This window comes from Arvicanthis niloticus, chromosome 14 (assembly GCF_011762505.2).
Source record: "Arvicanthis niloticus isolate mArvNil1 chromosome 14, mArvNil1.pat.X, whole genome shotgun sequence".
NCBI classification, from domain to species: domain Eukaryota; kingdom Metazoa; phylum Chordata; class Mammalia; order Rodentia; family Muridae; genus Arvicanthis; species Arvicanthis niloticus.
The window spans coordinates 48,204,607-48,232,289 of NC_047671.1; the positions used below are offsets into that span (position 1 = coordinate 48,204,607).

Consider the following 27,683-nt stretch of genomic DNA (forward strand, 5'->3'; position numbering starts at 1 on the left):
AATAAATAGTTTTAATTGTTGTCTGCTTCTAAGTTTACTCTAAAGCTTTAAATAGGATTGATTCTTGCTGTTTCTTAACAAATTAGGGCAATCAAAGCTTGTTAATGATGTTTTTTGAGGGTGTTTGGTTTGGTTGTTTTTTTGTTTGTTTGTTTCCTACACTACATAATCTTCTGCTCCAGAACTTTACATTTATTATTTATTCTTTAAACATTTTATAGATGTGTACCATACATTCAATCATATCTGACCCCACTCTATCTACCACTTTCCAGCTCCTGTCCTCAATGCAGCCCACCATGTCCATGAAGAGATACCTATATGTATACTGCTATTGGGATTTCAGTATCCTGTTGAGAACAGATTATTCTAGCAGATGAGTCCCAAAATGTACTCATTTATATGGGCTTACCTAGAAAGGCAGGCAAGACATAAATAATGGTTTGTTTGTTTGTTTGTTTGTTTGTTTGTTTTAGATAGATAGTTTGTAACACTGAATATTCTAGAAGAGGAGAAGTGGCCCATTTTCTCTCAATTTCTGAATTGTCTTTCTTCAGTTTATGGGTGTTTTGGATTTGATTTATTGTACAATACTATCATCAACCTAAAAGGTTAGTAGAAAGGTCTGTCTTCTAAGTATTTCAGATAACTATCTAATTTGACAAAGACAGAAAATACTACTTCTACTAATAATAATAATAATGCCAAGCCACATAGGGCTTAACCTATGTTAAAGACAATTAGATGAGGTCTTTTAAAAGTGAACTTCTCTAGTGTTGAAGGAAAAGTTGGGGATGGACCAAGGACAGGACTTTGGAGGGCATCCAGAAAGCACCCACAAAAAAACACTCAGTGAATATCTGGAGAATTAAGAGACAAAAAAATCTTAAAGTAGGATGAGGAGAAAGTATTTCATGATGTTGTTTCAACTTTGGCCAATAGTTACATGAGTGACTGATGTCCTTAAAACATACAAACATTCTCAAAAATTAAGTCCTAAATGTGTCAGGAAAGCAAATGGTTAGTTTATAGTTTAAAAAACCTTTTTAATTTGAAATGTAAGTTAAAATATCTCATGGAAAATACCATTTGTCTGAGGCCATGAAAACTGAGATGTATTAGAGTAAGGGCAAAAGCTAGGATCCAGAAGGAGTTGAGGGCTTGCTCCCTGGGAAGCTAGCAAATCAGGAAAAAACTAACAAACTCCCTCTCTTCAAACTTTGATTACTTATCAATACTAGCCAAATTGTTTCCCTAATTGTCTCTTTTCTCTTTAATCCATTCTGCATTTTACTTCCAGATAATCTTCCTAGAACACTGCTTTCAATATTATTCCCCTAATACATGGTTATACTGCTCACTGGCCTGCTGAATGGCTCACAGCAAGCCTTCCCTAGTCACTCTTCCAAGTGCAAGTCATTCTAGTTTGTATGTTGTTAAGTAAAAGTAGAATCATTATCTACCCATTTCTCTGCAGCTTGCTTTTCTTACATAACAAATATACCCTGGAATTGCTTTCAAATCAACAGATGTGGATCCCATTAATAATAGTACAATATTCTGTTCAGGTTGTTTGATGATTTTTGCCATTGTGGGCTCCAGTAAATACCCTTTCCAAAGCTTCCCTGCAGATCAAAGATCAGATTCCCAAACTGGGTTACTATCAGAGTTCTGTGCAACTAAAATCTTAACAGATATATAGAACTAATGTTGTTTTCTATGTGGACCAGGCTGGCATTAAATAAACTCTTGATTTTCCTGTCTCAACCTCTGTTCCTTGTACTGGGACTGTAGGTATGTGCCACCACAACAGGTTCCAATTTAACTTTTCATAAGGAATCAAGTGTCACTTGGTGTTTTTCTCTTTTCTTTATAATAAAAACATATACATTATAATTACAAATTAATTTCTTGTTATAAGTCCCCAAGTTGATTATAGTACAGCAGTATGCCATATGACATGTTGCCATCTGCAGCCCAGGCTCTTTCTCCGCTTGGACATTACCTGACAGCTTAATTAGTCTAATGAAGCAGTCTGTACCTTTCAATTATATTGCTCAGCCTCAGCAATCTATTCTTATAATCTGTAGTAATGTCCTGGAAAGTAGGTTTACTTTATAGATGCCAGGTGATGCAGGGGAAATCAGAGGCCCCTATTGGGGTTCTTAGTCTCATTAATAAAATATATAGAATGGACTCAAAGTCAGGGATGATTTTATTGAGTTTGAAAGAACTGGGCAGTCAAACTATAAATCTCTGCATCTGCCTAGAGGGGAGAATAGACAAGGGAAAGCCATATCATTTGAGTCAGCATGAAGACCAGACATAGGGTGATAGGGAGACTGAGCCCAGAGAACAGGAAGAAGAGAAGAAGCTACACTTTTTAGTGACTTCATGGGCAGACTCATGAAATTGCATGTCATGTAAGCTACTGGGCTAGGGTGGGATTTTGTGGAAGGAAATACAAAGTAGTTCATTAAAGAAAAAAATAATGTCTCCTGTCTCTTTGAAATAATATGTGAAGCCTACCCTCCTGGGATAGCCTAGTAGCCAGATGATTGTCTAGGTCTTATTGGAATGTTAGGGCTCCACCCAAGCCAGAGATTGTATTCTCTTGACTAGATGGAATTCTTTCCTTAATAGGCCTTTATTGCTACACTGACAGTAACTGCTGACGATGCAGTTTTGTTTTCTTTTCACCTGACTCAGTGATTAGTGCATAGTAAATGCCCAGTAGATGAGTCTTCAAATACTGTTTCCTTATATACATGTATATGGACCTGGATGTTTAAGTCTGTTTATTTTTAACATGTGCTTTGCTTAGGTTTTTGGTTGGTTTTGGGGTTCAAGCAATCTCTCTCTGCCTTAGTTTGCTAAGTAGCTGGGACTACAGATGTGTGCCTCCAAAACTGGATCTGTGTATATGAGGGGCGGGGCAGTGCCTATGTGTGCCTGTGTCTAACCTCTCTTTTTAATAACATCCAGTCTTCTTAACAACAAGGAATATTTTCATTATAGCACCTTAGCATATAAAATACTCAATTTAGATTAGTTGTTTGAACAAGATCCACAGTAAAGAGGAAGTAAATGGCATGAATTTGCCTTAAATATATTTTATTCCCTTTAGGGGAAATAGGAATTCTAAGAATCACTAGCAACAGGACAACAGAGGACCCATGGGAATCCTTCCTGTTTGTGAGGCACCTTCTCACAGATCATTAAAACTTTGAGGCCAATTTGATAGTAAAGGTACTTTTTTTTTTAACCTTCTTAGTTGTGTTTATTCCGAATTTCATTCACTTATGTTCTCCCTCCTCCTTCCTTCATTTCTTTTTCCGTCAGCTATCCCTCATTCTGTCAGCTCTATCAAATTTCTTCCTCAGCAAATTTATTATTGGTATATAGGGAAAGTATATACTTTTTTTTTCCTGTTTTGTTTTGTTTCCTGTTGCTTTGCTGAATTTGTGTATCAGTTGCAAGAGCCTCTTGGAGTCTCTAGAGTCTTCCAGGTACATAAGCAAGGCAGTTTAGCTTCCTTCTTTCTTATGTATATCCATGTTATTTTTCTAGTCCAAAGGGTCTGGCTAAAATTCCAAGTACCACATTTAATGAAAGTGACAAGACTGGGCATCAGATTCCCCTGGAACTAGAGTAAATGGCAGTTTTGAGCTGTCCAGCATGGGTGCTGGACATCAAACTCAGGTCCTCTGTAAGAACAGTGTGCATTCTTAACCACTGAACTGTGTCTCCAGCCCAGAGACTCAATGTTTGTTCCATTTTTGCTTTGGACTATTCTCTTAGATTCTATCTCTTGTATTGATGCACTCTTCTTTTAATTTTTCCCTTTTATTGATTTTGAGTTGTTTGTCCATATTTTGGGAGACTTTGTGATATTATTAAATTATTTGTCATATCTGTATCCTTAATGTATGACATACATAGCTATGAATTTTCCTTGGTGCTCTTCTTATAATGTCCCACATGGCATTCTGGAATGTTACATTTCTAGTATTCAAACATTTTCCTCTTGTGTCTCCAGTGCCCCACCGTTTGATAAAAAGTAGACTGCAGTTCCCCATGTTTGTCATTTGCTCTTCTCCTTTAGTGTTTGAGATAAGGTGAACACACGCACTGTTTCATTTAAGCTGGCTGGCCAGTGAGCTCATTCCTCTTCTCCAGGGTTGTGGGGTTACAGGTATCCATGTGCTACCATGCTGAGTACTTCAAACATTTCTGGGTATATGACTCAGGTGCTCATGTTTGTATACCAGGCATTTTACCAACTGCATCATCTACCCAACTCTTTCCTGGTGTTCTTTATGTCAAATAATATTTTTTTTCTTTCATTTCAAATTGAAGGAATCTCTTTAGTACTTGTTGGAGGGCAGATCTATAAATAATACATCTTGTAGTACCTGAATTAGAATATTCTAATTTCCCCTTTAGTTTTCAAGTGTAGCATTGCTGGGTATAGAGGTCTTTGACATTTAATTCTTTCCATACTTTATATATTTTCCCCAGCTGTCTTCTCTGAGGCTCTGCTGCTCAGAAATTGTATATGATGAATTACCTTCTCTTGCCTTCAGGATGCTGTCTATAGATTTGATAGTTTAATTATGCTGTACATAAGTGTGGCTCTTTTAAAATGTAATGTATTTGGAGGGTTTTGGGTGTTTGAATGTCTCTCATTCCATGTGGGGTTGTTGTGTTAATGTTGCATATTCAGATATTTACGTGTTCCCTCTCTTTATGATGCTATATTTGTGTGTCTGTAGTCATAAGTGATGATATTCCACAGATCTCTAAGACTGTTCAGCACTTTCCACTTCTGGCTGCAGAGTGTCAATGGAACAACCTGCAGGCTCACTGGTTCTCTCTGCTGCCTGTTGATGCTGCTTGCTGTTGGGCCTTTTTAGTGAACACAGTTGGTTCTAACACTTCCCTGCTTTAACATTTCTATTTGGTTCTATTTTACCTCTTCTACCTCTGTATTAACATTCCCATATAAGGAGATAGCAATTTTATATTTCATTTCCTTAGACATGGTTTTCTTTATGCCAGTGTGTATATCTGTAGTACATAAGCTTTCTGAAGCAGTATTTCTTTCTCTGTTGATTTCTTTTCTCCTGTTCATTGTCTATCCTTTTTTAATATCTTTTATTTTTATTTTTGTTGAACTGAGACATTTTAATATGGATTCATCACTAAACTGAAATCCAAAATCTAAATTTTTTGAGTGCTAACTCAAAAAAAAAAAAAAAAAGTGTTTGTTTTAGAGGTTTTGAGCCAGCATAGCTATATACATATTTCGCAGTTTGAAAAAACTGAAATCTGAAATGCTTCTGCATCCAGGAAACTTGATAAGGGTCACTCTGCTTGTAGTGTAGTTGACAGCTGACCGCTGGCATGCTCTCTCCTCCCTTCCTGGCATTAGCTGCTACTAAGCATTACAGACAATGTTTAGTGTCTGTTCTCAGTTCCTCTGTAAAGCTTATATTCGTGTACTGTAAGTATATTGCCCCCCCCCTTACTTAGTGATCACCTAATAGTTGTACAGAAATTGCATTAAATGCCTAGTAACAAAGTAGCTCCCAGTCGGCTGAGGGGCCCTAGGTCGCAGAAAGCAGCACAGTCTTCTTTGCCCCACTTTGAGGGCTTTGGGTTCTCAAGGTCAAGAGGTGTCCATAGCTTAGGACCTATTCAGGCCTTTCTGGCTGTGTAACACAGTTCTCCTCCTGCTTACAGCCTTCTAGATCTCTGGGAATATGTTCATCCTTTCTAAAGCTGGACTCGCCAGCTTTTCTTTCCAAGGACTTTAGCTAGTTTATTTACTATTCCTTGCAGCTGTACCTGTCAGCTCAGGGTGCACAAACCAAGACACTTCAATAGATGTCTTCAGTAGCTCTCCTATTCAAGTATAGCACTCTATACCAAGCCAGTTTTATGGTAAGCAAAATAAAGATAGTCCTTTTGAGGGGATCTTTCATAGAGCTACCAGGTAGATCAAAACAAATAATTACAATTCTTTGTGACTGTGGCCTATTCTCCTGCCCTCCAATATCAGTAAAATATGAGATATTTTAATGGCTACTGATGAACTTAGTCAGAGGATGGGACCACAAACTTACTGATTCTTAAGAGGAATCAAGATCCAGTGGTATGCTTCAGCAGGTAGGAGTGCTTGCCCCCATGCCTGACAATGACCTAAGTTCCATTTGCAGATCTTGAGTGGAGGCAGAGCGAGTGAACATATTCCATGAGGTTGTCTTCTGACACCTTTCCTATTATCCCAGTGCAAAGGTGGAGGGTTCTCTTAAATTCTACTAAACTTTGTAACAGCTAAACGATTTAACACTTGTTTCTTCACCCACCTTGTCTGCAACTTTAAATCACTCACAAGCCTTTCCTCACCAAACTGCATATTTTTAAAAAAAAAAAAAAAAAAAAAAGACAAAAACAGAAAACAACTTCTGTTTGCTCCCACTGTAGATTTGGAAAAGAACAATGAACAGTGACCATGTCATGGCCTGAGTGTTATGCTCTTTGAAAATCTTTTTTATCGAACAAATTATCCATTATTTTAAAATTTTACCTCCAGTGCTCAGGATATTGGCAGAATACAGCTAGATTCTTTGCCAGAATGTAACATGAATGATCTGTGTCTACTTCCCCAGAGTCCATGTTCCCCTGAAACCTAAGGGACCTCTCCTGTTCATCTCTCTGGGCATCCTGATCTTCTGAGCTCCCACAAGAATCCGTTCACAGCATTCCAGGGTCTTTCCTGACTAAAGCTCCACACTCTTCCACATTTTATCTCAGGAGCCATTTCCATGGGATCAGGATATCACAATAGTGCCATTTCTTGGTACCAGTTTACTCTATTAATTTTTCTAGGCATTGTGACCAAATAACTGACAGAGGCAACTTAAAGATGGAAAGATTCGTCATGGCGTGGAATGTATAGTGGTCAGAACATGGGGTGGCTGGCCACTGTGTCCAGAGAGATGAGAGAGATGAGTGTTAGGTCTCAGCTCAGACTCTCTATTTATCTGGGAACCCTACCCATGGGAAGATCTTGACATTCGGCCTGCCTTCCCACCTCAGTTAAACTTCTGGAAATGCCCTCTCACACATGCCCAAGAAGTAGGCTCTAAGGTGATTTCTAAATGCAATCAAATTGGCACAAAGAAGATTAACAACCATCACAGTGGCCTTTCTAATATATTTTTTTGCACAGGACATCTGGAAGTTCCTTATGGTAGCTCACACACATCATTTTAATAGCAGTGCTATCAATTTCTGTGGTGATATTTGAGCAGTTACTTTGTAGCACTTTCCAGGCTGCTCTGAAAAACTGTAGGAACCATAGCTCAGGGAGTCTTCTTGATGTTGATGTTGTTGTTTTTGTTTGCTTGCTTGCTTGTTTGTTTTAAGGAAGATTTAAAATGTTAAGTCCTGAGACCAAGTACAAGATGAAGAGTTTCTGTGAAAGCAGAGTAGCACAGGTTACTGCCAGTGACTTGGGAGGCTGAAATAAGAGGATCAGAGGCCTGGGGGGAGATAGAATAGCCTCAGCAACATAGTGTTAGTGTCAGTGTTGTTCTAAAAAGCAAGAGTTTCTGTATTTTAAGTGAAATATTTGTTTACTATAAAGGGTGAAAATCTATGAAATGTAGAAATATATCATTGAATATTATTGTATCTAAACAAAGTATAAAGAGGAATTCTGTAAATATGTGTTAGAAAAAGGAGCATTCCCCACCAATCACAAAAGATTGTAAGAATGTGTTCTTTAGGAGTAGAGAATTTCTTTGGGACTGAATCAAGATTCTTCATTTTCTAGAAAATAAGTTGTAGAAAGCTTTCAGTGTGTGATTCTTTTAAGATGTTAACGTGTTTAGCCTGTGGTGTTACCATAAGAGCTGCCTCCTATGCTGTCTTCATGGTGATATTCCCTTCACTGATGGAAATTAGATTAGTCCCGCAATCAACAAAGAAAAAGTCTACACTTAGGAAAATAGGTCTAAGACACTTCTGAGTTTAAAGTACAATAGTCTGTTCACTGACCAGCAAAGTGTCCATCCAGAATTGCCTTTCAACCCTACTTCACCCCTGTTCCCTGTGTAGGTCATGTTGTTTTAGACTGATGGTTTTTTTCTTTGTTTCTGTTTCACTAGAGTTCAGGATGAACGTTTTCAGGTCCCCTACAGCAGTGGCTTTCAGCCTGTGGTGGAGACCAATGGCCACAGGCCATGTGTTTCTGTTATCTCACTTACAGATACTGCTGACTCCTGGTTAGCTATGAAGAGTCCCTAAGGAAGTACCAGAGAACCTTGGAACATGCATAGGTGGATTGTTCAGCTTTCACTAAGTATTCTAGGGACCATTTTGATATCTAGGTGATTAAAAATACTTCTTATTGTCTTAATGTGGCAACAAAAATTTTAAGTTAGGCTTAATTTTAGTGAACTAGTCAGCAAAGGAAGCTGAAAGTTTGAGACTTAAGTCTGGCCTTGTGGCTTCACACAGGAAAGTCACAAATTTAAAACATGCCTGGGCTATAGAGAAAATTCAGGGACAACCTGGCCTACTGCCTCTTAAAATAAATTAAAGCATTAAGGGCTTAATCAGTAGTAGAATGCTTACTTAGCATGGATAAGGCACTTAGTTTAATCCTGAAAATCAAAACAGAAGTTGGAGACTATCATGTTTATTCAAAATAGAATTTAGTGTATGTATTTGAGGTTTATAACAAACACAGTGTTAACAATACTCATAAAAAATTAAATGGTTACTGTCTTCCATCTTACATAACATTGTATGTCACAATGGCAATAAAATCTGTTAAGCAAAAAACTAATAAAATCTTGATATAGACTTCATGTACACATGTACTTCACGCACTTGTTCATTCTACGCATTATTTTGCATCCTTGGCCACCTCTCCATTGCCCTTACTCCCTTGTATATATTTGAAACCTCTTTCTTGTCATCATGTGATCCTGTAATGTTTTAATTTCTGCATCTGCTTATTTTATTTAGTATAATGTCTTCTTGGTCCACCCATGATGTAACCATCAACAACCTCTTTTTTGTGTGGCTGAATGGTGGTCTGGGAGCATGTAGTAAATTAGCTTTATCCTTTTCTCTACATGGTCACCAATATTTGCCTATGTCTTATTTATAGCATCCATCTTTAGGTATAATCTTAGTCTGTTTTGTCCTGTTTGTTTTTTCTGTCTTTTATCTTCTCCCTTCTACCTCAATTTTGAAACTAGATATCACTCCATAGCACAGGCTGGTTTAAACTCTGCAGTCTCTGCTTCTCAAGAGAATTGTGTCCTTTATGGGGAAGGGTGTTTATTTAGTGTTTGCTCATTGTTGGAACTGGGTTGTTTGTTCTACTATTTTGAGTCGTCAAAATTTCCTTTTTAAGATGATAATTACATTTCTCCCTTCCCTTTCTTTCCTCCAAACCCCTCCCCACTGTCCTTGAATTCATGGCCTTTTTTTTTTATTGTTATTGCATGCATACATGCATATACATACTTTTTCCCTAAATATAATCTGTTCAGTGGCACTGTACGACCGTTTTGAGTGCTCTTCCCCAGGAAGGCCACCTCTACCATTCCTAGCTTTACTCGGTTGCAGAACTTTGTACGATTGAGGCTTCATGGGCTTTTCTTTGTCTACTTCAACATAGTTGTTGGTACAGTCTTTGTTCAACTCATGTTCAGGTAGTCATGTTGATGAAACTTCATGTGTGTAGTTTCTGATGTTACTAGGAGACACAATCTCATAGTAAACCCCATGGTCCTCTGGCTCATACAGTCCTGTAGCCCCCTTTACCACAATGTTCCCTGAGCCTTAAGTGCAGGAGTGGTTTTATAGATGTATTCCTTCCAACTAGGCTCCATAACTGTGCATTTTAATTAGTTGAGGTTTTCTGTAGTGGTTCCTGTCTGTTGCAGAGAGAAGTGTCTTTGATGAGGGGTAAAGACAACATTTATCTATGAGTAGAAGGACAAATACTTACATTGTCAGGGACTATGCTGGTTTGGATTTTATAACTGTTATGCTATCATCATATATGTGATTTGCAAATATTCTATGGGCCGCCTTTTATTTTCTCATATATTATGAATAAACTTAAGTTTAATGGAGTTACATTTATGTACTTTTGTTTTTGTAATATGAACATTTGATGGTATATCCAAGATTAACTACAAAAACCAATGTCAAGGACTTTTACCTCTATATTTTTTATGAGTTTATAGTTTGTGATCATGGGACTTTTGTCCTATTTTAAGTTGACTTTTATGTATCATGTAAAGATACATCTAAAATTCCTTTTTCCCCCACATGTGGAAAACAGGTGTTCCCAGATCTTGTTTATATCTTTTTGTTGCCATTGTCAAAAGTCCATTTCTTTCTAGGCTCACCATTCTATTTTGTCAGTGTGCTTCTGTTTTTATCTCAGTGCTTTAACTGCCTCTGTGCAGTATTCAACCAGGAAGCTTCTAACTTAGGTCCTAGTATTGATTTAGGTGTGCATTTTTTTCTCTGTATAAAATTTGGGGTTATTGTCTTCTTCCATGGCTACCACAATTGGAATTTTGATTGACTGCCCTAAATCTTTATTGATTATGCCCCATCTGTGAACATACTCAGTCTTTGCATTGTCTCTTTCATTTCTGTCCTCAATGATTTATAGTTTCCAGGATGTACATTTTAATTTCACTGGTTAAAATTATTCCTATATTTTCAACTGTAAATATCATTTTGCCTTGTTTTCTTTTTCTAAATCAGGTTGTTACTTTAGTTTAAAAAGTGGTATAGATTTTTGTATGCTAAAAAAATAGCAAGTTTCAGAACTTGCTTTATATAGTGTTACAGCACTCACCTCTCAGGTAGATAGTGTCTGTCCTCTTCTGAACTGTCCACTAATGGAACTATCAGGAGTTTCACTAGATAGGATTAAGGAAGTGGGGGGCAGGAATCTCTGGTAAAGAGAATTTGTATAGCACAAGCGTTTTTAAATGTCTATTAAAAGAGTCAGCCAGGGCTGGAGAGTGGCTCTGTGGTTAAGAGCACTGGATGCTCTTCAAGAAGTTTCAATTTCCAGCACTCACACGGCAGCTCACAACCATCTGTAATTCTAGTTCCATTGGTTCTGACACACTCTTCTGGACTTTGTGGGTACCACAGGCACACACACAAACAGGCAAGTAAAACATCCATATACATAAAATAAAGTTTTTTAAAAAGTATTTAAATGTCAACAAAAAGTTTGAGAGGATTAATGAAAAGACAGGACAAAACGTAAATGTGTAAGCATCTCTTCCCCTGAGGTGACGCTGGGACTGGCAGTGCTGCTAGCAGGAGAAGCAGAGGCACCTCTCAGTATGGTGCATGAACACAAGTTCCCTCAACATGGAGACAGCTCAGCTGTTTGCAGAGGACAGCACTGCTCATTTTGTTTGGTCAGGTGTTTGGTCAACACAGCATCTGCTGGTTTCTGTTACAGGTCTTGAGGTTTTTAGTCAGCCATTAACCAAGGTTTCAAAGTCAGTTTTGATTCTGGACGTCTTAACTGTCAACAGAAGCTAGGGACCTGGAGAAGATGAGAGAGAGGGCCTAAGAATGCCTTAGAGACTTCTGGTGGCTACATTACTTACAAGAGAGGGTTACATTATAATAAAGCTGTGAAAGTATATATTTTTTCCAGTGAAGATAACTAAGATATCGGCACAGCATTTTCTGCTCTGTTGAGTGTTAGGAATGCTATTTTCGAGGTGGTATTCTGCAAAACTATAAAAGGAAAGCTGTGGGTGGTGAGAGGAGAATGGGGGCACGGCATCCCCGTTTGTAGTTTAGGAGATGGGGTTAAGTTGCCTTTTGATAATTCAGTTAAATCTCAGGATTATAGAACTCTTGTAATATTGTTTACAATTTTGCACTTATAATACTTACCTTTCAAATTTATCCAGTTTTAGCTTTTCATGCTGTGATCCTCAGTCTTATAGAAAGTATATTCTTTCATTCAGCTACCAAGTGATTTCTTTTATTTTGTAAAATTGAAAAGTAGAAGCTAAAAGTGTGTGTAAACAAGTAGAATTACTGCTATAATTATTATATTTACTGAGTCAAATTTCAATTTCCTTTGTGCAAATTCAAGTATGTAACATTTGTGTCCATAAATCACTTTGCTTTCCTGTAGCAAATACACTAATAATACATAATAGATAGATAGAAAACTTTCAGCTCATTTAATGAATAATAGATGTTCCTGTAGTCCTTTGAATCTGAGTAAGCACCTCTGCTGTTGTAGTAGTATTTTTAATTTTATTATATGTGTTTGGATATTTTGCCTGCATGTGTGCCTGTGCACCACTTGCATGCTTGGTATCTGTGGAGGCCAGAAGTGAGCATTGGATCCTCCAGAACCAGAGTTCTAGACAGTTGAGAGCTGTTATATGGATGCTGGGGCTCAAACCCACATCCTCTGGAAGAGCATCCAGTGCTTCTCACCACTGAGCACCTCTCCGGTCCTCCTATGGAAGTATTTTTTCCATCTTGTTTATAAATTACAGCATTTTCAGCATCATAAATGTTGTACCTACCCAATTACTAACTATTGGAAACTGATCAAAGGCTACTTTAAATTTTCTACCATAGTGATAATTTAGAAATAACCCATGAGTCGTGGGTTACATTTAATCACAGCACTTTAGGTGTGTGTTTATTTTTAAGCTCTTGAAAGGATTGGGCTAGGGATCTATTTCAGTGATAGCCTGCAGGCTTGCCTCGTATGTACAGTTTTGGAGTCCTTCCTGGGGTCAGAAGTGGTAAGGGAAACAGAAAATGAAGGATAGAGAAAAGGAAGGGGGAAGGAAGGATGAAAATTTAACCTAAATGCGGTATCAGCTATAACCTTTTTCAGAAACAGAAAATAATTTACTATAATTTAGTAAGAAGCAGAGTGATTTCGCATGTGATTTTTATTTGAAAGAAACAAATCATGAGTAAAAAGAACACAAAAGTAAAAGCAGAAAAAGAAATACTGTTCCAAATACTTCAGAGCCTAAACTACCACATCACTCAAGAGAGTTCACAAAGAAACGTGTTCAGGGCAGGGCAGGGCAGGGCAGGGCAGGGCAGCCTAGATACCCACTGGCTCTGAGGGGGTCAAAAATTAAAACTCAACAGCCTTGTGTTGCTGGTAGAGTAAACTTGACATTTGAACTTGGTTATTAAATATAACTGTGTATGTATGACAACAGAGATATCATGAAATGGTTTGTTTATAGTACAGTAAGAGGTGTGTAAGTTCCTGAAATCTACTGGAAATTTGACTGGGAAAAAATAAAGACGGAAGAAGCTGGAAAAGTTAAATACTTCAGGGTATTGCTTTCTGCCTGTCTTGCATTAGGAAGCTGCCAGTGCCTCAAGTTTTAGAAGCATCTTCCCTTTCCTACAGAACACTATCATGGCATCCATCATTTCTGTAGTTCCTCACCTTTTCACTGCATACATATGGCTCAAAATCATAAAGGGTTTTTATTACCTGTTTATCCCTGAATTAAACTAGATAGTGAGGGATAAAAAGGCTCTCTAAGGGCTTAAACACCAATCACTGTAGCTCCTGGGCGTAGACCCAAGGTGCTCAGCTGTTTTTCTTACCTACTTCTTGATAATCAGAGCTTTTCTACTTTCTTCATATTCTGCTTTTCGGTTTCTTACTGTTGTGTTTATGCTAAGTACTATTAAGAACAATTTCAATTAAATTATTTAAAGTTAAAATCTATTTTAAGGTAGATATTATGATCTTCAAAAATTATCATTAAAATTGACTTAAAATGTAGAGACCACAGCCATTCTACTGTTGGGCTCATTTTTAAGGTTGTTTATGGAGGATCACCTTTAAATGCTGGCTTATAAAAGGTGGATTCAAAGATTTTGGAGTTTTCAAAATAATACCTACAAAGTTTAATAAAGCTCCTTTTTAAACTCTGTTAGTCTATTTTGGAAAGCATTCAGACTGTGCCTGTAAGTATTCTTTCTCTGTGATGATTGGTAGCAGGGAGTAAACAGCCTACTGTAAATGGGCCCCATGCCAGCTGGCTCCAGGCAGGATCAAGCTTGTGACTTACAGTCAGGGTTAGGAAAATGCTTTTTAACTTGTTCATTTCCGTTTCTTTTAAATGTGGGAGCGAAGGCACAACTATTCTCATTTATTAAATACCATACAAGATCTTGTAAAGCTTAGAAAGTATTTAGGAATGTCTTAGAAGTTATCAGTAATATCATTGAATCTGAAATCCTCTAACAGGAAAATATGGGGAGGCTTTTCAATCTACTGAACCTTCTCCTTGTTTTATATACTTGTGGTTATATTTGGGAGCTTCTCTGACATGTCTTCAATATATTTTGTTTACTGCCTAGTAGTATTTTGGGGAGAAATTGTATGATATTTAAGAAATGCAGACTTTTTTTCTATTTTGTTTGTGTGATAAACAGCTAATTTGAGAAAATTATTTTCATATTTAAAATATGAAAAAGAGGAAAATTCCTCATTTGTTTTCAAAGACACATCATACCTAAAGCTTAGTTTAGACCTGATAAACCACTTGAACTACCTAACTAACTAGTATCACTCCCATGATGTAAAAAATGGAAGCAAGGATTTTGTATAGATGTTTGTTCTTGTTGAAAATCTAGTCAAAAGATAATGTTCTTCCTGAATATTCTGTCAATTATTTTGCAACTCAGGAAACATTATACTTAACTCATTAACATTATACATATATCATGTAACCAAATTACTGATTCAAAAATTTCTAAGATTGTTGTAGATTTATTTGCAGTAATAAAAAGTAAGGTCATATATATGTTTACTTGTAAAATGGAGACTGGAATTTTTCAACATTGAAATTTCCAAATATATGAAACCTGAAATCTAAGAAAGCACTTTGTTTTTACAATAAGATTTTTTAAATATGATGTAATATAGTAGTGCATTATAGCTCTTTTATTTGAAATACTTTGTTCCATGCAGTAAAACTCTAAAAGACCAAGTTAGATTATTAGAAGCAATTAAACACCATAAGTTAGTGTACTTTTCAGTGACTCCAAACTAATATAGTTTCTAGACATGAAATACACTGGGATTTTAGGGTTTTTTTTTTTTTTTCTGCTCAATGTTAAAAATGAAAACAGTTTTTAGAGGCTGTAGTATCTTCTAATGAGCTGTTTATTTCTGCTTTCAGAACTAACATTTGCAAGGTCTCTTGGGTGGTAAAACTCCCATTTCCCCTATGGAGAGCAGCAGAAATGTATGAAATATAGGTCAAAATTTGGATTATCAGTTGTTATTTCATATGCTAATGTATTATTTATTATTATTTATTAAAATTAGAATAGGTGATGATGTAAATGAGTCTAAGAAACTAGTTGACAATGTAAGGACATAAATTAAGGTATTGATTTAAACTAATTAATTTTGACAGAGATACCAACTAGACATTATTTTGGGAGTCTGTGCCCAAGTACTTAGCATATAAAGTACATGCTTTGTCACCTCTAAGTGTGTGAAAGACCATGGTGAGTGCAAAGTGGATCCCACAGCCAGTCACCAATTCAGAATTCTTCACTAGTGACAAGATTTCCCAAAGCAGTGTCTGGGAGACTGGCTCCCAGAAAGCCCTCAAAATGTTCTGAGACTTAAGATCTATGACAATGGTGGTCTGTACTATTTATTTTGTGGCTTTAAAGAGCATTTTGATAAAAATAAAGAAACATTAGTAGTTAATATTTCTAAAATATGAATAAAAGTAACTTTTCTCTAATTGAGAACATGATAAATTCTACTTAAGAAAGAACAAGTCTCTTGGCGTTGCTTTATAAACCAATAAAATGCATCTGGGATAGCTAATTCTTGTTGTTTCATGAAGTTCTGGTTCGCTATTATAAAATTTCAAAGTATCAATCTTGGCAAGATAGTTTGTTTCTTCATAGTTGTTACAAGTGCAGAGTCATCTTTTGATGACTGATCCTAGGATTCCTTTGCAACTGCCTGCCATTTAGAATAATTCAGTACCAAACACAAAGAGGAAGTGGGGATGAAGAACAACTTTGCTAAGTGTACTCTGTCATCATTGCTTGATATGAAGTTTATATAACATACATATGATTATGCAAAATACTGAAAAGCAGTAGCAAACAGTAACAAAACTAAAGTCATGGAATATGTTATGTGGTTATGTAACATATCTTTCTTTGTCTGTGACCTTTATCACCTCTTAGATTTGTTGGAGGCCTCTGATCTGTCTGGTGTTAAACTGTCTTGTGTATGACAGATGTTCAGCTGGGAAGTCATGGGACTAGCTAGTTCACTGCAGTATGTTAGACTACAAGCTTCCAATTAGGGAGCACCACACACAAGATGGTTCTTTCTTTAAAAGAAAAAGTATGTATGCCTTTTCCTCTCTGTCTTGTCATTGCTCTAAGCTGAGAATTGAGAACCAGTGGTAATAGGGTGGAAATGTTTCCTGTAACAGATTATTATTATGAAATTAATTATTAAAGTCTTAAAACTTTTTCCCCTTTGTTAGCCACATGTTTCACAGCACAACAAGGAATATATTTTATGACAGATTTTCTGTTAGCTATTGTTTATCTAATGTTGGACTAAATACACAGATCTTAAGAAAATTATTCTCATCTGAATGCCCATAATTTACAACTTGGCTCTTTAAATGTGATTAATGTTTTAAAGCTATCATTTTAAGGCAGATTTTTGAATTGCAGGCCATATGAATGGACTTAAAGATGAGACAAGTAATGAGGTAAGGGTTGAATATCAGCTAGAGGGGTTGGATTTTACCAATATTGGTAACAGAACTAATACTGCAAACAAATAAGCAAGAGAAAGTTGAATTTCTTCTGCTGACAATTTATTTATACAGAAAAACATCAATCAAGAAATGTTTTCCAGTGTTGCCCACAGGCCAGTCTTAACTGAGGTTTCCTTTTTTCCAAAAAAGATAGTGTGAGTTGGGTTGATATAAAACTCTTGTTTTACTAATGTTCTTATAATTTTGTACAATCACCCTAGATATTGCTAATTTGTCTGCACTCATATTTATAAGATGTCTACCTGCAAATGAAGGAATCATTCTACCTACATGTTTTATTTATTAAGCTCTCTAACGTCCATCTATTCTTGTAGTATTTTTGTGGTGATTCCTCATGAAACTGCAGCTAAGTCTGTATCAGGAGTTGTAGGCTATGGTCCCAGATCCATCTGGATCTTAAATTACCATGAGCTAAGAATGATTTATTTTCTTAAGGATTATAAAATACAACAAGGAGGGAATGGCATAAGGCTCTAAAACCTTTTCCTGTGTAGTCCTTTGCTGACAGATGTGGATTGATTGAGATCTATACCATCTTTTAAGTAGGTGTTTAACATTGTTTCACATTAGCTATGTAGTTGATTTTCATTATCTGTGGTAATTAAATTTTAAATGTGGTACTAAGTATACAAGAAAGACATTTATAGTATGAAAGCTGAATACAGGAAGGCAATAAGTCTCTTCTCTTTGGAATGTGCTTTTCAGTAAAGTTAAGTTTTTCTTTAATCACTGTGTGTTTACAGACAATCAGGATGACACTGCATTCTGGGTATTATGAATAAATTTTAACATATAAGCAAACTTGAGAATATGAAGTCAAGGCATAATTAAAATAAATTGTAATCACTTTATTAGTGTCTAAAAGTAAAATTACCACACTTTAAGAACTTGTTGTCCCCTCCCTCCCTCCCCCCCTTTCTTTCTTTTCTTTTCTCTTTCTTTCTTTCTTTCTTTCTTTCTTTCTTTCTTTCTTTCTTTCTTTCTTTCTTTCTACAGTGTCTCCTGTGCCTTAGATACTAGCTTCAAACTCACTGTGTAGCTGAGGTTGAACTTGTATTCCTGATGCTCCTGCAAGCACTCACCAACTACCTGGCTTCAACCTTATCCTGCTTTTTAATAATTGAGTGGTATAGTTTATATTTGCAGTGGGCATTTATCTTAAAATTATTAGAGCTCTAAAGTATGTTAGCAGAGAGGTTAGCTGATGCATGAGGAAAAGTCAACAGATAATCTGGCAGCCAGACACTGTACTGTTCACATGTAATCCCAGGACTCAAGAGGCTGAAACAGGAGGCTAGTGAGAGACTATCTTGAATACCCCATTAAAAGAAAATGTTATTAACTGGAGTGGTTAAGAAACCCTGAAAGCCCAGACTTGAGGTGAACAATAAAGAACCACATGTTTAATAACTCTCATGTTATGCGTTGTAGGGCGTGAGGCTTCAGACACATAGTCAGCAATGGGGAAGAGTTCACAAAGCCTCACCTGGGTATGTGCTGAAAAGAAGGCTCTTCTGGAAAGGTAGACAGGACAGTAGAGCCATACTGCTAACTGAAGGACTTTATTTTCTACCTTAAAAAAAAAAAGTTTGAGAGATTGCATACAATCACGTTAGCTCTACCAAATACACACTGCTACCTATCTCATTAATGTCTTTTCACAGTAACGATTTGTAGTCTTTGAGGTTTAGCCTAGATTTCCAAATGGGAATATAATTAGGAAGACCAGCTTTATGAAGCTGTTCCCTGAGTACCAAAGGATGGAACGCCAGCAGCTAGGTTGGTTATTATTTATTTGTATAATAAAATGAATTTCCAGAAGAGTTGCTGAGTATCCTCTAATAGATATTAGAAACAACACTTAGCATAAAGGTATTTAAAAGTAAAGAAGACTATTAGCCCTTTGTCATTGTAATACTCTTTAAAATAATTATCAGAGTTGGGGTTTCAAACTTAGGGCACTAGTTTAAGGTGTGAGTTTGCAGGTGTAAATGTTATGTGTTTTTAAAATAGAAGTAAGGAAGAGATGTGACATTGCTTCTAGTTTCAGTTCTTTCAAATCTTCAGGGTGAGACTGTAGAGAGGGGAGTCTTGTGCTCTCAGCCTCCTTTGCTCAAGATGCTAGCCACATGTAGCTGGCAGCTTATCATTTGATTGCCTTAAGATTGAGGGATAATATAGGGCATCCTGCTTTGCTGACCAGAACTCATGTTAACCGTGGACTAAAAAAGGAGATGTGATAGTTGAGCAATTAATCATCAAGTGCAAAGGTGAATGCAACAAGTAGAGATATGTAAACAGAGATGCTAGGAATAATGAATGAAATAGCAGACTGTATTACTGAAAGGTGTCTACAGATATGATCCAATCAATCCCATAAAATCTCAGTGACTACCCCCAAAACTAGAATAAAAGCACTTGTAATCAACATGAATGCACCATAGTCCCCAAACAGCCAAAGAAATCTTAAAAGGAAAACAGGACAGTACTGAGGTACAACAAACCACCTCACTCCAAATTATATACAGGGCTGAAGTAACAAAACTACCACTATACTGGCATGAAAACAAAAACTGTGGACCAGTGAACCAGAAGAGAGTACTCAGAAATAAACTGACAGTAACATAGCTAGCTATAGTCTTCTGATCCACATGGAGCCAAAACACACTGAAGAAAAATAGTCTAACAAGTTATTAGGAAAACTTTACATCTACATGAAAAAGACTGAAACTTGATTTTACCTGTCACCCTGTGAAAACTCAAAATGGATCCAAAACTGAACAGAAACTTTGGACCTGCTATAAGAAAACACAGAGGGAGACACTGGAAGATGGATTCACTGGCAAGGACTCTGTCAGCCTGCTTACCCAGGACCACCTGCCAATGCAGAACACTACCCACAGTGAGCTGGGGAGCTGGAGCCTTCCACATCAATCAAGAAATACCCATAGGCTTGCCCACAGGCCAACTTGGTGGAAGTATTTTTCTCAGTTGAAGTACCCTCTTCTCAAATGATTCAGGCTTGTGTCAAATTGATATAAAATTAGCCAGCACATCCAAGAAGTAGCCAATAGCAAAAACTAGCCATTGGATGAAAGTAGAAGGCAGAATAGGAAAGGAATTCAATCTTCAGCATGAAGAGATAGCCTACAGAGTAGGAGGAAATCACCACCAGCTATTCACCAGAGATTACAATCCAGAATTTAGGAAGAATTTTAAGGGTTAACCATCAGGAAACAATATCTGAAAAGTGTATAACAGTGCAAGTGGCCAGTGAATCCATGAAGAGGAAACGTTCAACATCCTTAGACATATGAGGGAAAGGCAACGTACTTCAGTCAGGACTACCATCAAGAAGACAAGCATTCTTTATTTTTGTGGTGCCTGCTAGGGTTGGCTGTGACAAGATGAAGCTGAGTATCTCTCTTCCAGCACTGGCTGTCAGAAATTCATGGAAATGGATGGTGAAAGCTACAAGCTTCATACTTTCCATAAGAAGCACATAGCCACAGAAATCGATCCTTGGTGAAGAGGAAAGGGTTCTGAGGTCTGAATCAGGGGTGGGAATGACAAAAAAAAATTTTTTTCTCATGAATCAAGACATCCTGACCCAGAGCATGGTCTGCCTGTTGTTGAGTAAGGAACATTCTTTTTTGTTTCCAATTTATTTATTTATTTAATTAGTTACTTTACATCCTGATCTCTACTCCCATCCCCATTCCTCCTCACAAAGTCCCTCTTCCATCCTCCTCCCCTTCTCCCCTGAAAAGGTGAAGGCCCCCTGAGTATCTCCCTACCCTGTCAATATCAAGTCTCTTCACATTCTCTCCCACTGAGGCCAGACAAGGCAACCCAGATTCTATAGACAGGCAACAGCGTTGGGGACAGCCCCCACTCCAGTTGTTGGGGGACCCACATGAAGACAGAGCTGCCCATCTGCTACATATGTGTGGGGAATCTCCTGGTCCAGCCTGTGTATGCTGAGTAAGAAACGTTGTTACAGGCCAAGAAGAACTGGGGAAAGGAAGCAGAGGTCTGTTCAAGGCTGCACTATAGATAATGATGGGAGTATTCTCACTGTGGGTTTTTAGAAGGAGGGAGGGAGGAGGAGGGAGGGGAAAGGAAGGAAGGAAGGAAGGAAGGAAGGAAGGAAGGAAGGAAGGAAGGAAGGAAGGAAGGAAGGAAGGATATTCCTGGACTAACAGATACTATTGTGGCTCAATGGTGCTAAAAGAACTAGAAGAACCTGAAAGATTTTCAGTCCCTCAGTTTGCCTTGAGAAAGCCCATAAACAAAGAGTAGGAAGTGCAGGACCAAAGCACCCAAGAACTAGTGTCCTTTCCCTCCATGTGTCCTGTAACTCTATGTGTCCTGTAACACAAGTGTGGACATATTGCTGTGCAGAAACAATACACTAATAAAACTGAGGAAGAAGCTGTAGAATATGCTAAACCAAGAGAATGAAGGAAGCCAAAGAACACCAGGAACAGATAACCAAGAGGCATAGGTTGTCCTTACTTACAGCTTCTAATTCTTAGTCTGAGCCCAGCCAAAAATCAGTCTTTATTTTAAATAATCGGACCTTGAAAAAAGTAAAATCCAGCAACATGGCTACTATGTGTTTTGCAGTCAAGAACAGAGTCCCTTCTTAGCATCCATGTAACAAAGGCAAGTGTCGTGGCCTGTGCCTGTGATCTCAGTGCTGCAGAGGTGGATACAGGAGAGCTCTGGTACTGGCTGGTCATACAGTTTAGCCAGTTGGCAAGATATCCATTGAGAGACCTGTCCCAGAAAATAAGCTGAGGAGTGACTGAGGAAGATGCCCAACTCAGTGTCTGTGTGTCTATTTGTATTCACAGTGTTCCACAGCACATGGTGGCAAGGAAGACAGATAGGGTACCCTATAGATTGTTATATTTGGCGATTATTCTGAGATACAGTAGTATTTATTTCTTTTAAAATGCTTTGCTAATTTTGAGAATTTAATGCAGTGTATTTTGATCACCCCACTCACTCCTCCCTCTAAGTCCTCTGAGTTCACCCCTCTCAGTTAGGTTAACCACTACAGAAACCAGCATGGAGTTTCTTAACTAAACGAGACAATAAGACAGAACTGCTATACAACCCAACTAGAGCACTCCTCAGTGCATTCTCACAGGAATCAGTCAGTATATAATAAAGGTGTCTACAAGCCCATGTGTATTTTGGCACTACTCAAAATAGTCAAGTCATGGAATCACCCATCAGTGGAAGGAAAAAGAATATGTAGTTTTGTGTGTGTGTGTGTGTGTGTGTGTGTGTGTGTGTGTGTATAATGTACATACATACATATATATATTATATATTATATATATATATAGAGAGAGAGAGACTATGCACAGCCACTAAAAAATAAAATTGTTAAGCAAAATAAACCAGACTTGGAATTATTTTGTGTCATTAATACACCTCAATTAAAATTTATATAAAAATATATTAAAGTCTGAAACTTGAAAAATGTTACAAATTATATCTCCTTTTGTAACTTGAGATTTTGAACTTTATACTATTTACCGTGGTAAAACAATTCAAATGAGCTATAATTATTTAAATAGTTTCATATCTTTGAACATGTAAGTATATTTTAAGTAATATCATATTTTGAGGGAGGAAACTACTTGTCATAAAAAATACCTTCACTCTAGAAAGTTATTAATCATAGCCTATATTGTAAATCATAGAAACCAATCACATACAAAGGCATCATCTCAATGCTGCTGGAGAAATACTAGCAATTCATTTTCAACAACTAGGTAACATGTCCCTGGAAAGCAATCTTACTTGATTATCTGAGTCTAAATGCTTTCTGTCCATGAAGAAAATATGTCATTCCTAATATTACTCCAAACACTGACTGCAGGATTTCTTATTTTCACAATAGTTTTCCTGTGAGTGTTGGAAATTTTACATCTTATCAGTTTGATTTTGCTAGTAAACTGTTGATTGTTTATTATTATTATTTTTACTTACTCACTTTACATCCTGCTCACTGCCCCCACCTGGTCACCACCTCCCACAACTCTTCACCCAACCCCCCCCCCCCCACTCTCTTGAGTGTGTACCTCCCCTGGTATGCCACCACCCTGGTACCTCAAGTCTAGGTGCATCTCTCCCACTGAGGTCAGACAAGCTGCCCAGCTAGAAGAACATATCTCACATAAAGGCAACAGCTTTTAGGATAGCCCTGCTCCAGTTGTCAGGAACCACATGAAGACCAAGGTGCACTTCTGCTACATAGATGCTGAGGACCTGTATCCAGCCCAAGGGTCCTGGTTAATTGATTCTGTTGGTCTTCCTGTGAAGTTCCTATCCCCTTTGGGGCCCACAATCCTTTCTCCTATTCTTCCATAAGAGTCCCCGAGCTCCACCCACTGTTTTCTGAGTTAGCTGCTGGTTGGAGCCTCTCAAAAGACAACATGTTCTTTCTGCAAGCATAACAGAGTATCATTAATAGTGTCAGGTATTGTTGCTTGCCTGTGAGACAGGTCTCAAGTTGGGCTAGATATTGGTTGGCCATTCCCAGTCTCTGCTCCATCCCTTGTGCCTGCATTTCTTGCACATAGGATACATTTGGAGTCAAGTACATTTGGAGTGTGGTTGGGTTGGTGTCTCTATCATTCCACTGGCGTTCCTTGCCTGGCTACAGGAGATATTCTCTTCAGGTTTCCTATCTCCAATGCTGTGAGTCACAGTTAAGGTCACCCCCACTGATTCTTGGGCACCTCCCTTATCCCAGGTCTCTGTCTAGTTCTGGAGATGTTCTCTACCTCCCCACCCCCACCAGTTGCAGATTTCCCTTCATTCTGATGGCCATCTGGCCATCTCCCCTGCTCCTCCCCATTCCTGATTCTGACCCCCCCCATTCCCTCTCCATCTAGCCCCCTCACTCCATCTATATCTTAAGACTATTTTATTCCCCCTTCTAAGTGAAATTCAAGTATCCTTGCGTGAACCTTCCTTCTTGTTCAGTTTCCTTGGGTCTGTTAAGTGTAGCATTTTTATCCTGTATTTTATGGCTAATACCCACTTATAAGTGAGTACATACCATGCATGCCCTTTGGAGACTGGCTTATCTCACTTAGAATGGCTAAGATCAAAAACTCAAGAGAGCACATGCTGGCAAGGATGTGGAACAAGAGGAACACTCCACCATTGATGGTGGGGGTAAAAACTGTTACAACCATTCTGGAAATCAATTTGGCAGTTGTTCAGAAAACTGGGAATAGTTACACCTCAAGACCTATCTATACCACTCCTGGGCATATACTCAAAAGACATAAACTATCCCATAAAGACACCTGCTCAATGATGTTCATAGCAGCTTTTACTCATAATAGCCAGAAACTGGAAACAGCCTAGATGTCCTTCAACTGAAGAATGGATAAAGAAAATGTAGTACATCTAAACAATGGAATGCTATTCAGCTGTTAAAAACAAAGACATCATTAATTTTGCAGGCAAATGGATGGCACTTGAGAGTATAATAATCCTATTGACATATTTTAAGACTATTTCATTTTAGCCCAGTGTGATGCTGTATGCCTTTAATCCCAACACTTAGGAGGCAAAGGCAATCAGATCTCTGTGAGTTAGAGGGCAGCCTTGTCTCATGTACATAGGGAGACCCTGTCACCCTCTCTCCCTCTCCCCTCTCTCTGTCACACACACACACACACACACACCACAACTGGGATTGGGCAGTTGAGTTTTCCTCTCTTTAGTTCAGAGAATTTCATATTTAGAAAATTTTAATTTTCTACATTTATAGATTGTGCTAGTGTCTGGTTATTAAGGCCTCTTTCTTTCATTAGTGTATATAACTTACCATTTCCTAATATCTTCTATAATGAATTACAGATGCTCACAGCATGTGTCTTTGCTTCTGATTCAGAGCTTCATCTGTTTTCCTTGTACCTGGAAACTCAGGACTTTCTGATTTCAGTCCTAAACAATTTGAGGGATCTTTTTGTTGTTACTGTTTTGGTAATGTACTGCAATAAAACCTTTACTTGCTATTTCCAACTTCTCTTCAAATGTGATTATCAAATATATATGTCCATGGTAACCTTTACATCCATATGACAGCAACATGGAGAACACCAGTAGACAGCAACAAACTCCTGGGCCATAGGTCTCTTGTCAGGCACTACCAAGTTGTGCTTGACCCCTGCAACTTGTTTACTAATCTTGAGTTTGTCCGCAAAGTGTCGATATCAATATGACCCATTCTCAAAGATGATATCAGGATAAGATAATGAAGTCATTGATGCAGAGAGCGTTTATATCCTGCCAGCACACCAAGTTAGAGTTAGTGTTAATTAGTTATCAGGTCAGGTGAAATAACTAAAAGGAAAATAATTAAATATTCTTAAGGCATAGTATATTTCTGCCTACCTGATATCTATGTTGTTCCTGCTGTTTTGAGTGTGTCTGTACTTTTGAACATGGCATCAGTATGAGCACTTCTGACTCAACCATTGCACCATCCTAGACAAACATCAGCTGGCTATGTGCCAGGATACGTGATAAAATACAGTTCCCCTCCTCCTTCATTTTCTTTGCTATGAAACTGCTGAAGTTCAGCCCATAGCACTGTATTTCAGTTGAATGTATAATAAACATTGAAGACATTTGCTCTATTTATTTTATTGTAAACTAAATAATTCTATATTCTGCAACAATTTTAGTTTTGTCTTTCCTAACAATCCCACTTTTTGAATAATATTCAGGAATATTTAATAGCATGTTAATATTGAATAATGCCATTTTAATTTCAACTCTTTGGTTAGAAATATACAGTACAGGTTATATATTCTATTAGAACAGTCTGCAGTTGGAAGGCTTACCTCTTTTTTTTTGAAAGAGATAAGATTTGTGGTATTTGTGACCCTTGTATATAGATGTGTCTTAACAAAACTAGTGAATAGTTACTTTTATATTATGGTTGGCATTCATGTTTAAAAGTACTCAGTGTAAAACTTTTTAAGTTAAAGAACATTTCTAATTATTGAATTAACAGAGTCAGCTAAGCCTTAGGTAAAGCAAAGTTGAGATTAAGTTAGCGTACTTACTTCCTTTAGCATTGCATCATCCTCTTCCTTGCTCATTGTTTGAAGATGTAACTTGCTTAATACATCCCGAGTCTTTGCCTTCAGCAAGAAGTACAACTTGAACTTCCTATGTCATGGGCCTCCACTGTTGCTGCTTGTATTTTCATAGAAAAAGCCCTTGAGTTTCCTGCCTGCGTCTGGGGAAGGGTGGGGGGTGGGGTTATGGATGGGTGAGGTGGCAAAAGGAGAACTTCCAGTTTTGCAACAGAGATCAAAGGAAAAAAAAAAACACCCATTGGGAGAATAGAAAACATGTAGGGAAAAGGAAACTTCCCTCAAACTATCATTTTTATCTTTAGACATAAGAACAGCATTCATCAAATAATAATAGTGTGTTGCTTTTTAAAGAAACCTTCCAAGACTACAACTGAGACCTTGGAAATGGCAAGGCAATGACACAATTGAAAATCTTAATAGAACAAGTAAAACAGAAAAATAAGATGACCCAGAAATAAAACAAATAGGAAAGAATATAGGAAAACAAGACCAATCTAAGAATTCAAAAAAGAAAATGAAAAGAAAAGGACTTAAAACACTAGAAGGAAGGAAGTCATGAAAACTAGGGTAGAAGGGATAATGTAGAGATTTTCTGCTTATTTATTTTGAATTTTTAAAGTTAAGCAAAGTCCATTGTGGTGGTAACATGCCTTTAATCTCAGTTCTTGAGAGGCAGGAAGGTCTCAGAGTTCCAGTACAACCAAGACAACACATGATACCATGTCTCAGATAAATAAATACCCAAATAAAATGCTACTACTAATAAAGGATATTATGAACCAAAGCATATTTTTATATAAGAATAGTTAAGAAGTTTGCAGTTTTGGAATTCCTAGCTAGAGCAAGAAACAGCACATTATGAAAACACTGGAGGATTCTAGAGTGATTGTGTAAGATACCACACTCTGCCCTTTCTCTATTAAAATAACCACCACCCTGACAAATACAATATTTTTTTCTTGCTTTTTAACTACACTACATATATACTTAAACCTTTGTTTGTGGATTTCATGTAAATAGCTGTATGTGAAGTCTTATGGATACAGTGTCATTTTATGTTTTCTTTGTCTCAACATTGCGGACTATCTTTGTTCCTATAAGGATAGAACTTCATCCTCAGAGGTAGAACATGTAGATGCTTAGACATCTATTCCACAATTGTGAGCATTTGCCTAGTTTCCAGTTTCTTAGTCTACAGTGAAAAATGCTGCTGTTAGCATCCTTACCTGTTTTGTGATAATTGGCTTTTTTTTGTGTGTGTGATAATTGGCTTTTTTGTGGCTACTTGATGGAGGGGCTGGATCATCACACTTGACAAGATAATGTCAAACTGTCTTCCAAACTAATTGTACCTTTAAACTTCCTTCCTCATTGTTTCTTTTCTACCAAGGTGCTGGGCATACAATGGACTTTCAGTGTGGCTTAAATTTGAAACTTCATTATTACAAATGAAGTTGATTAACTTTTCCCCCCTTGTTTATTAGCTATTTAGAGTGCCTGCTTTATAAGTTTATATATGCGTTGTGTTGTTTGTTTGGGATAGGAGAAAAAAGTGTCCATTTTTCAAGTGAGTTTTCTATTCTTTTATTTGAAATCCTTATTGGACTAAATCTAAAAATAT

The 27,683-nt window shown here is 37.4% G+C and overlaps 1 protein-coding gene and 1 long non-coding RNA gene across 8 annotated transcripts in view; one reads left to right on the forward strand and one right to left on the reverse strand.

Moving 5' to 3' along the window:
* Positions 1-27,683, forward strand: part of Nr3c1 (nuclear receptor subfamily 3 group C member 1) — a 79,243-nt gene that overhangs the window by 16,345 nt on the left and 35,215 nt on the right. The window lies entirely within an intron of this gene.
* On the reverse strand, positions 17,851-26,165 carry LOC143434331 (uncharacterized). Of its 2 annotated transcripts, none has more exons than XR_013103756.1 (3): positions 26,027-26,165; positions 24,781-25,241; positions 17,851-20,465 (listed from the first exon to the last, which is right to left on the reverse strand). It is a non-coding gene; the product is annotated as an uncharacterized LOC143434331 (long non-coding RNA). The 2 variants fall into 2 exon arrangements; XR_013103755.1 differs by lacking the exon at positions 26,027-26,165 and adding an exon at positions 25,350-25,401.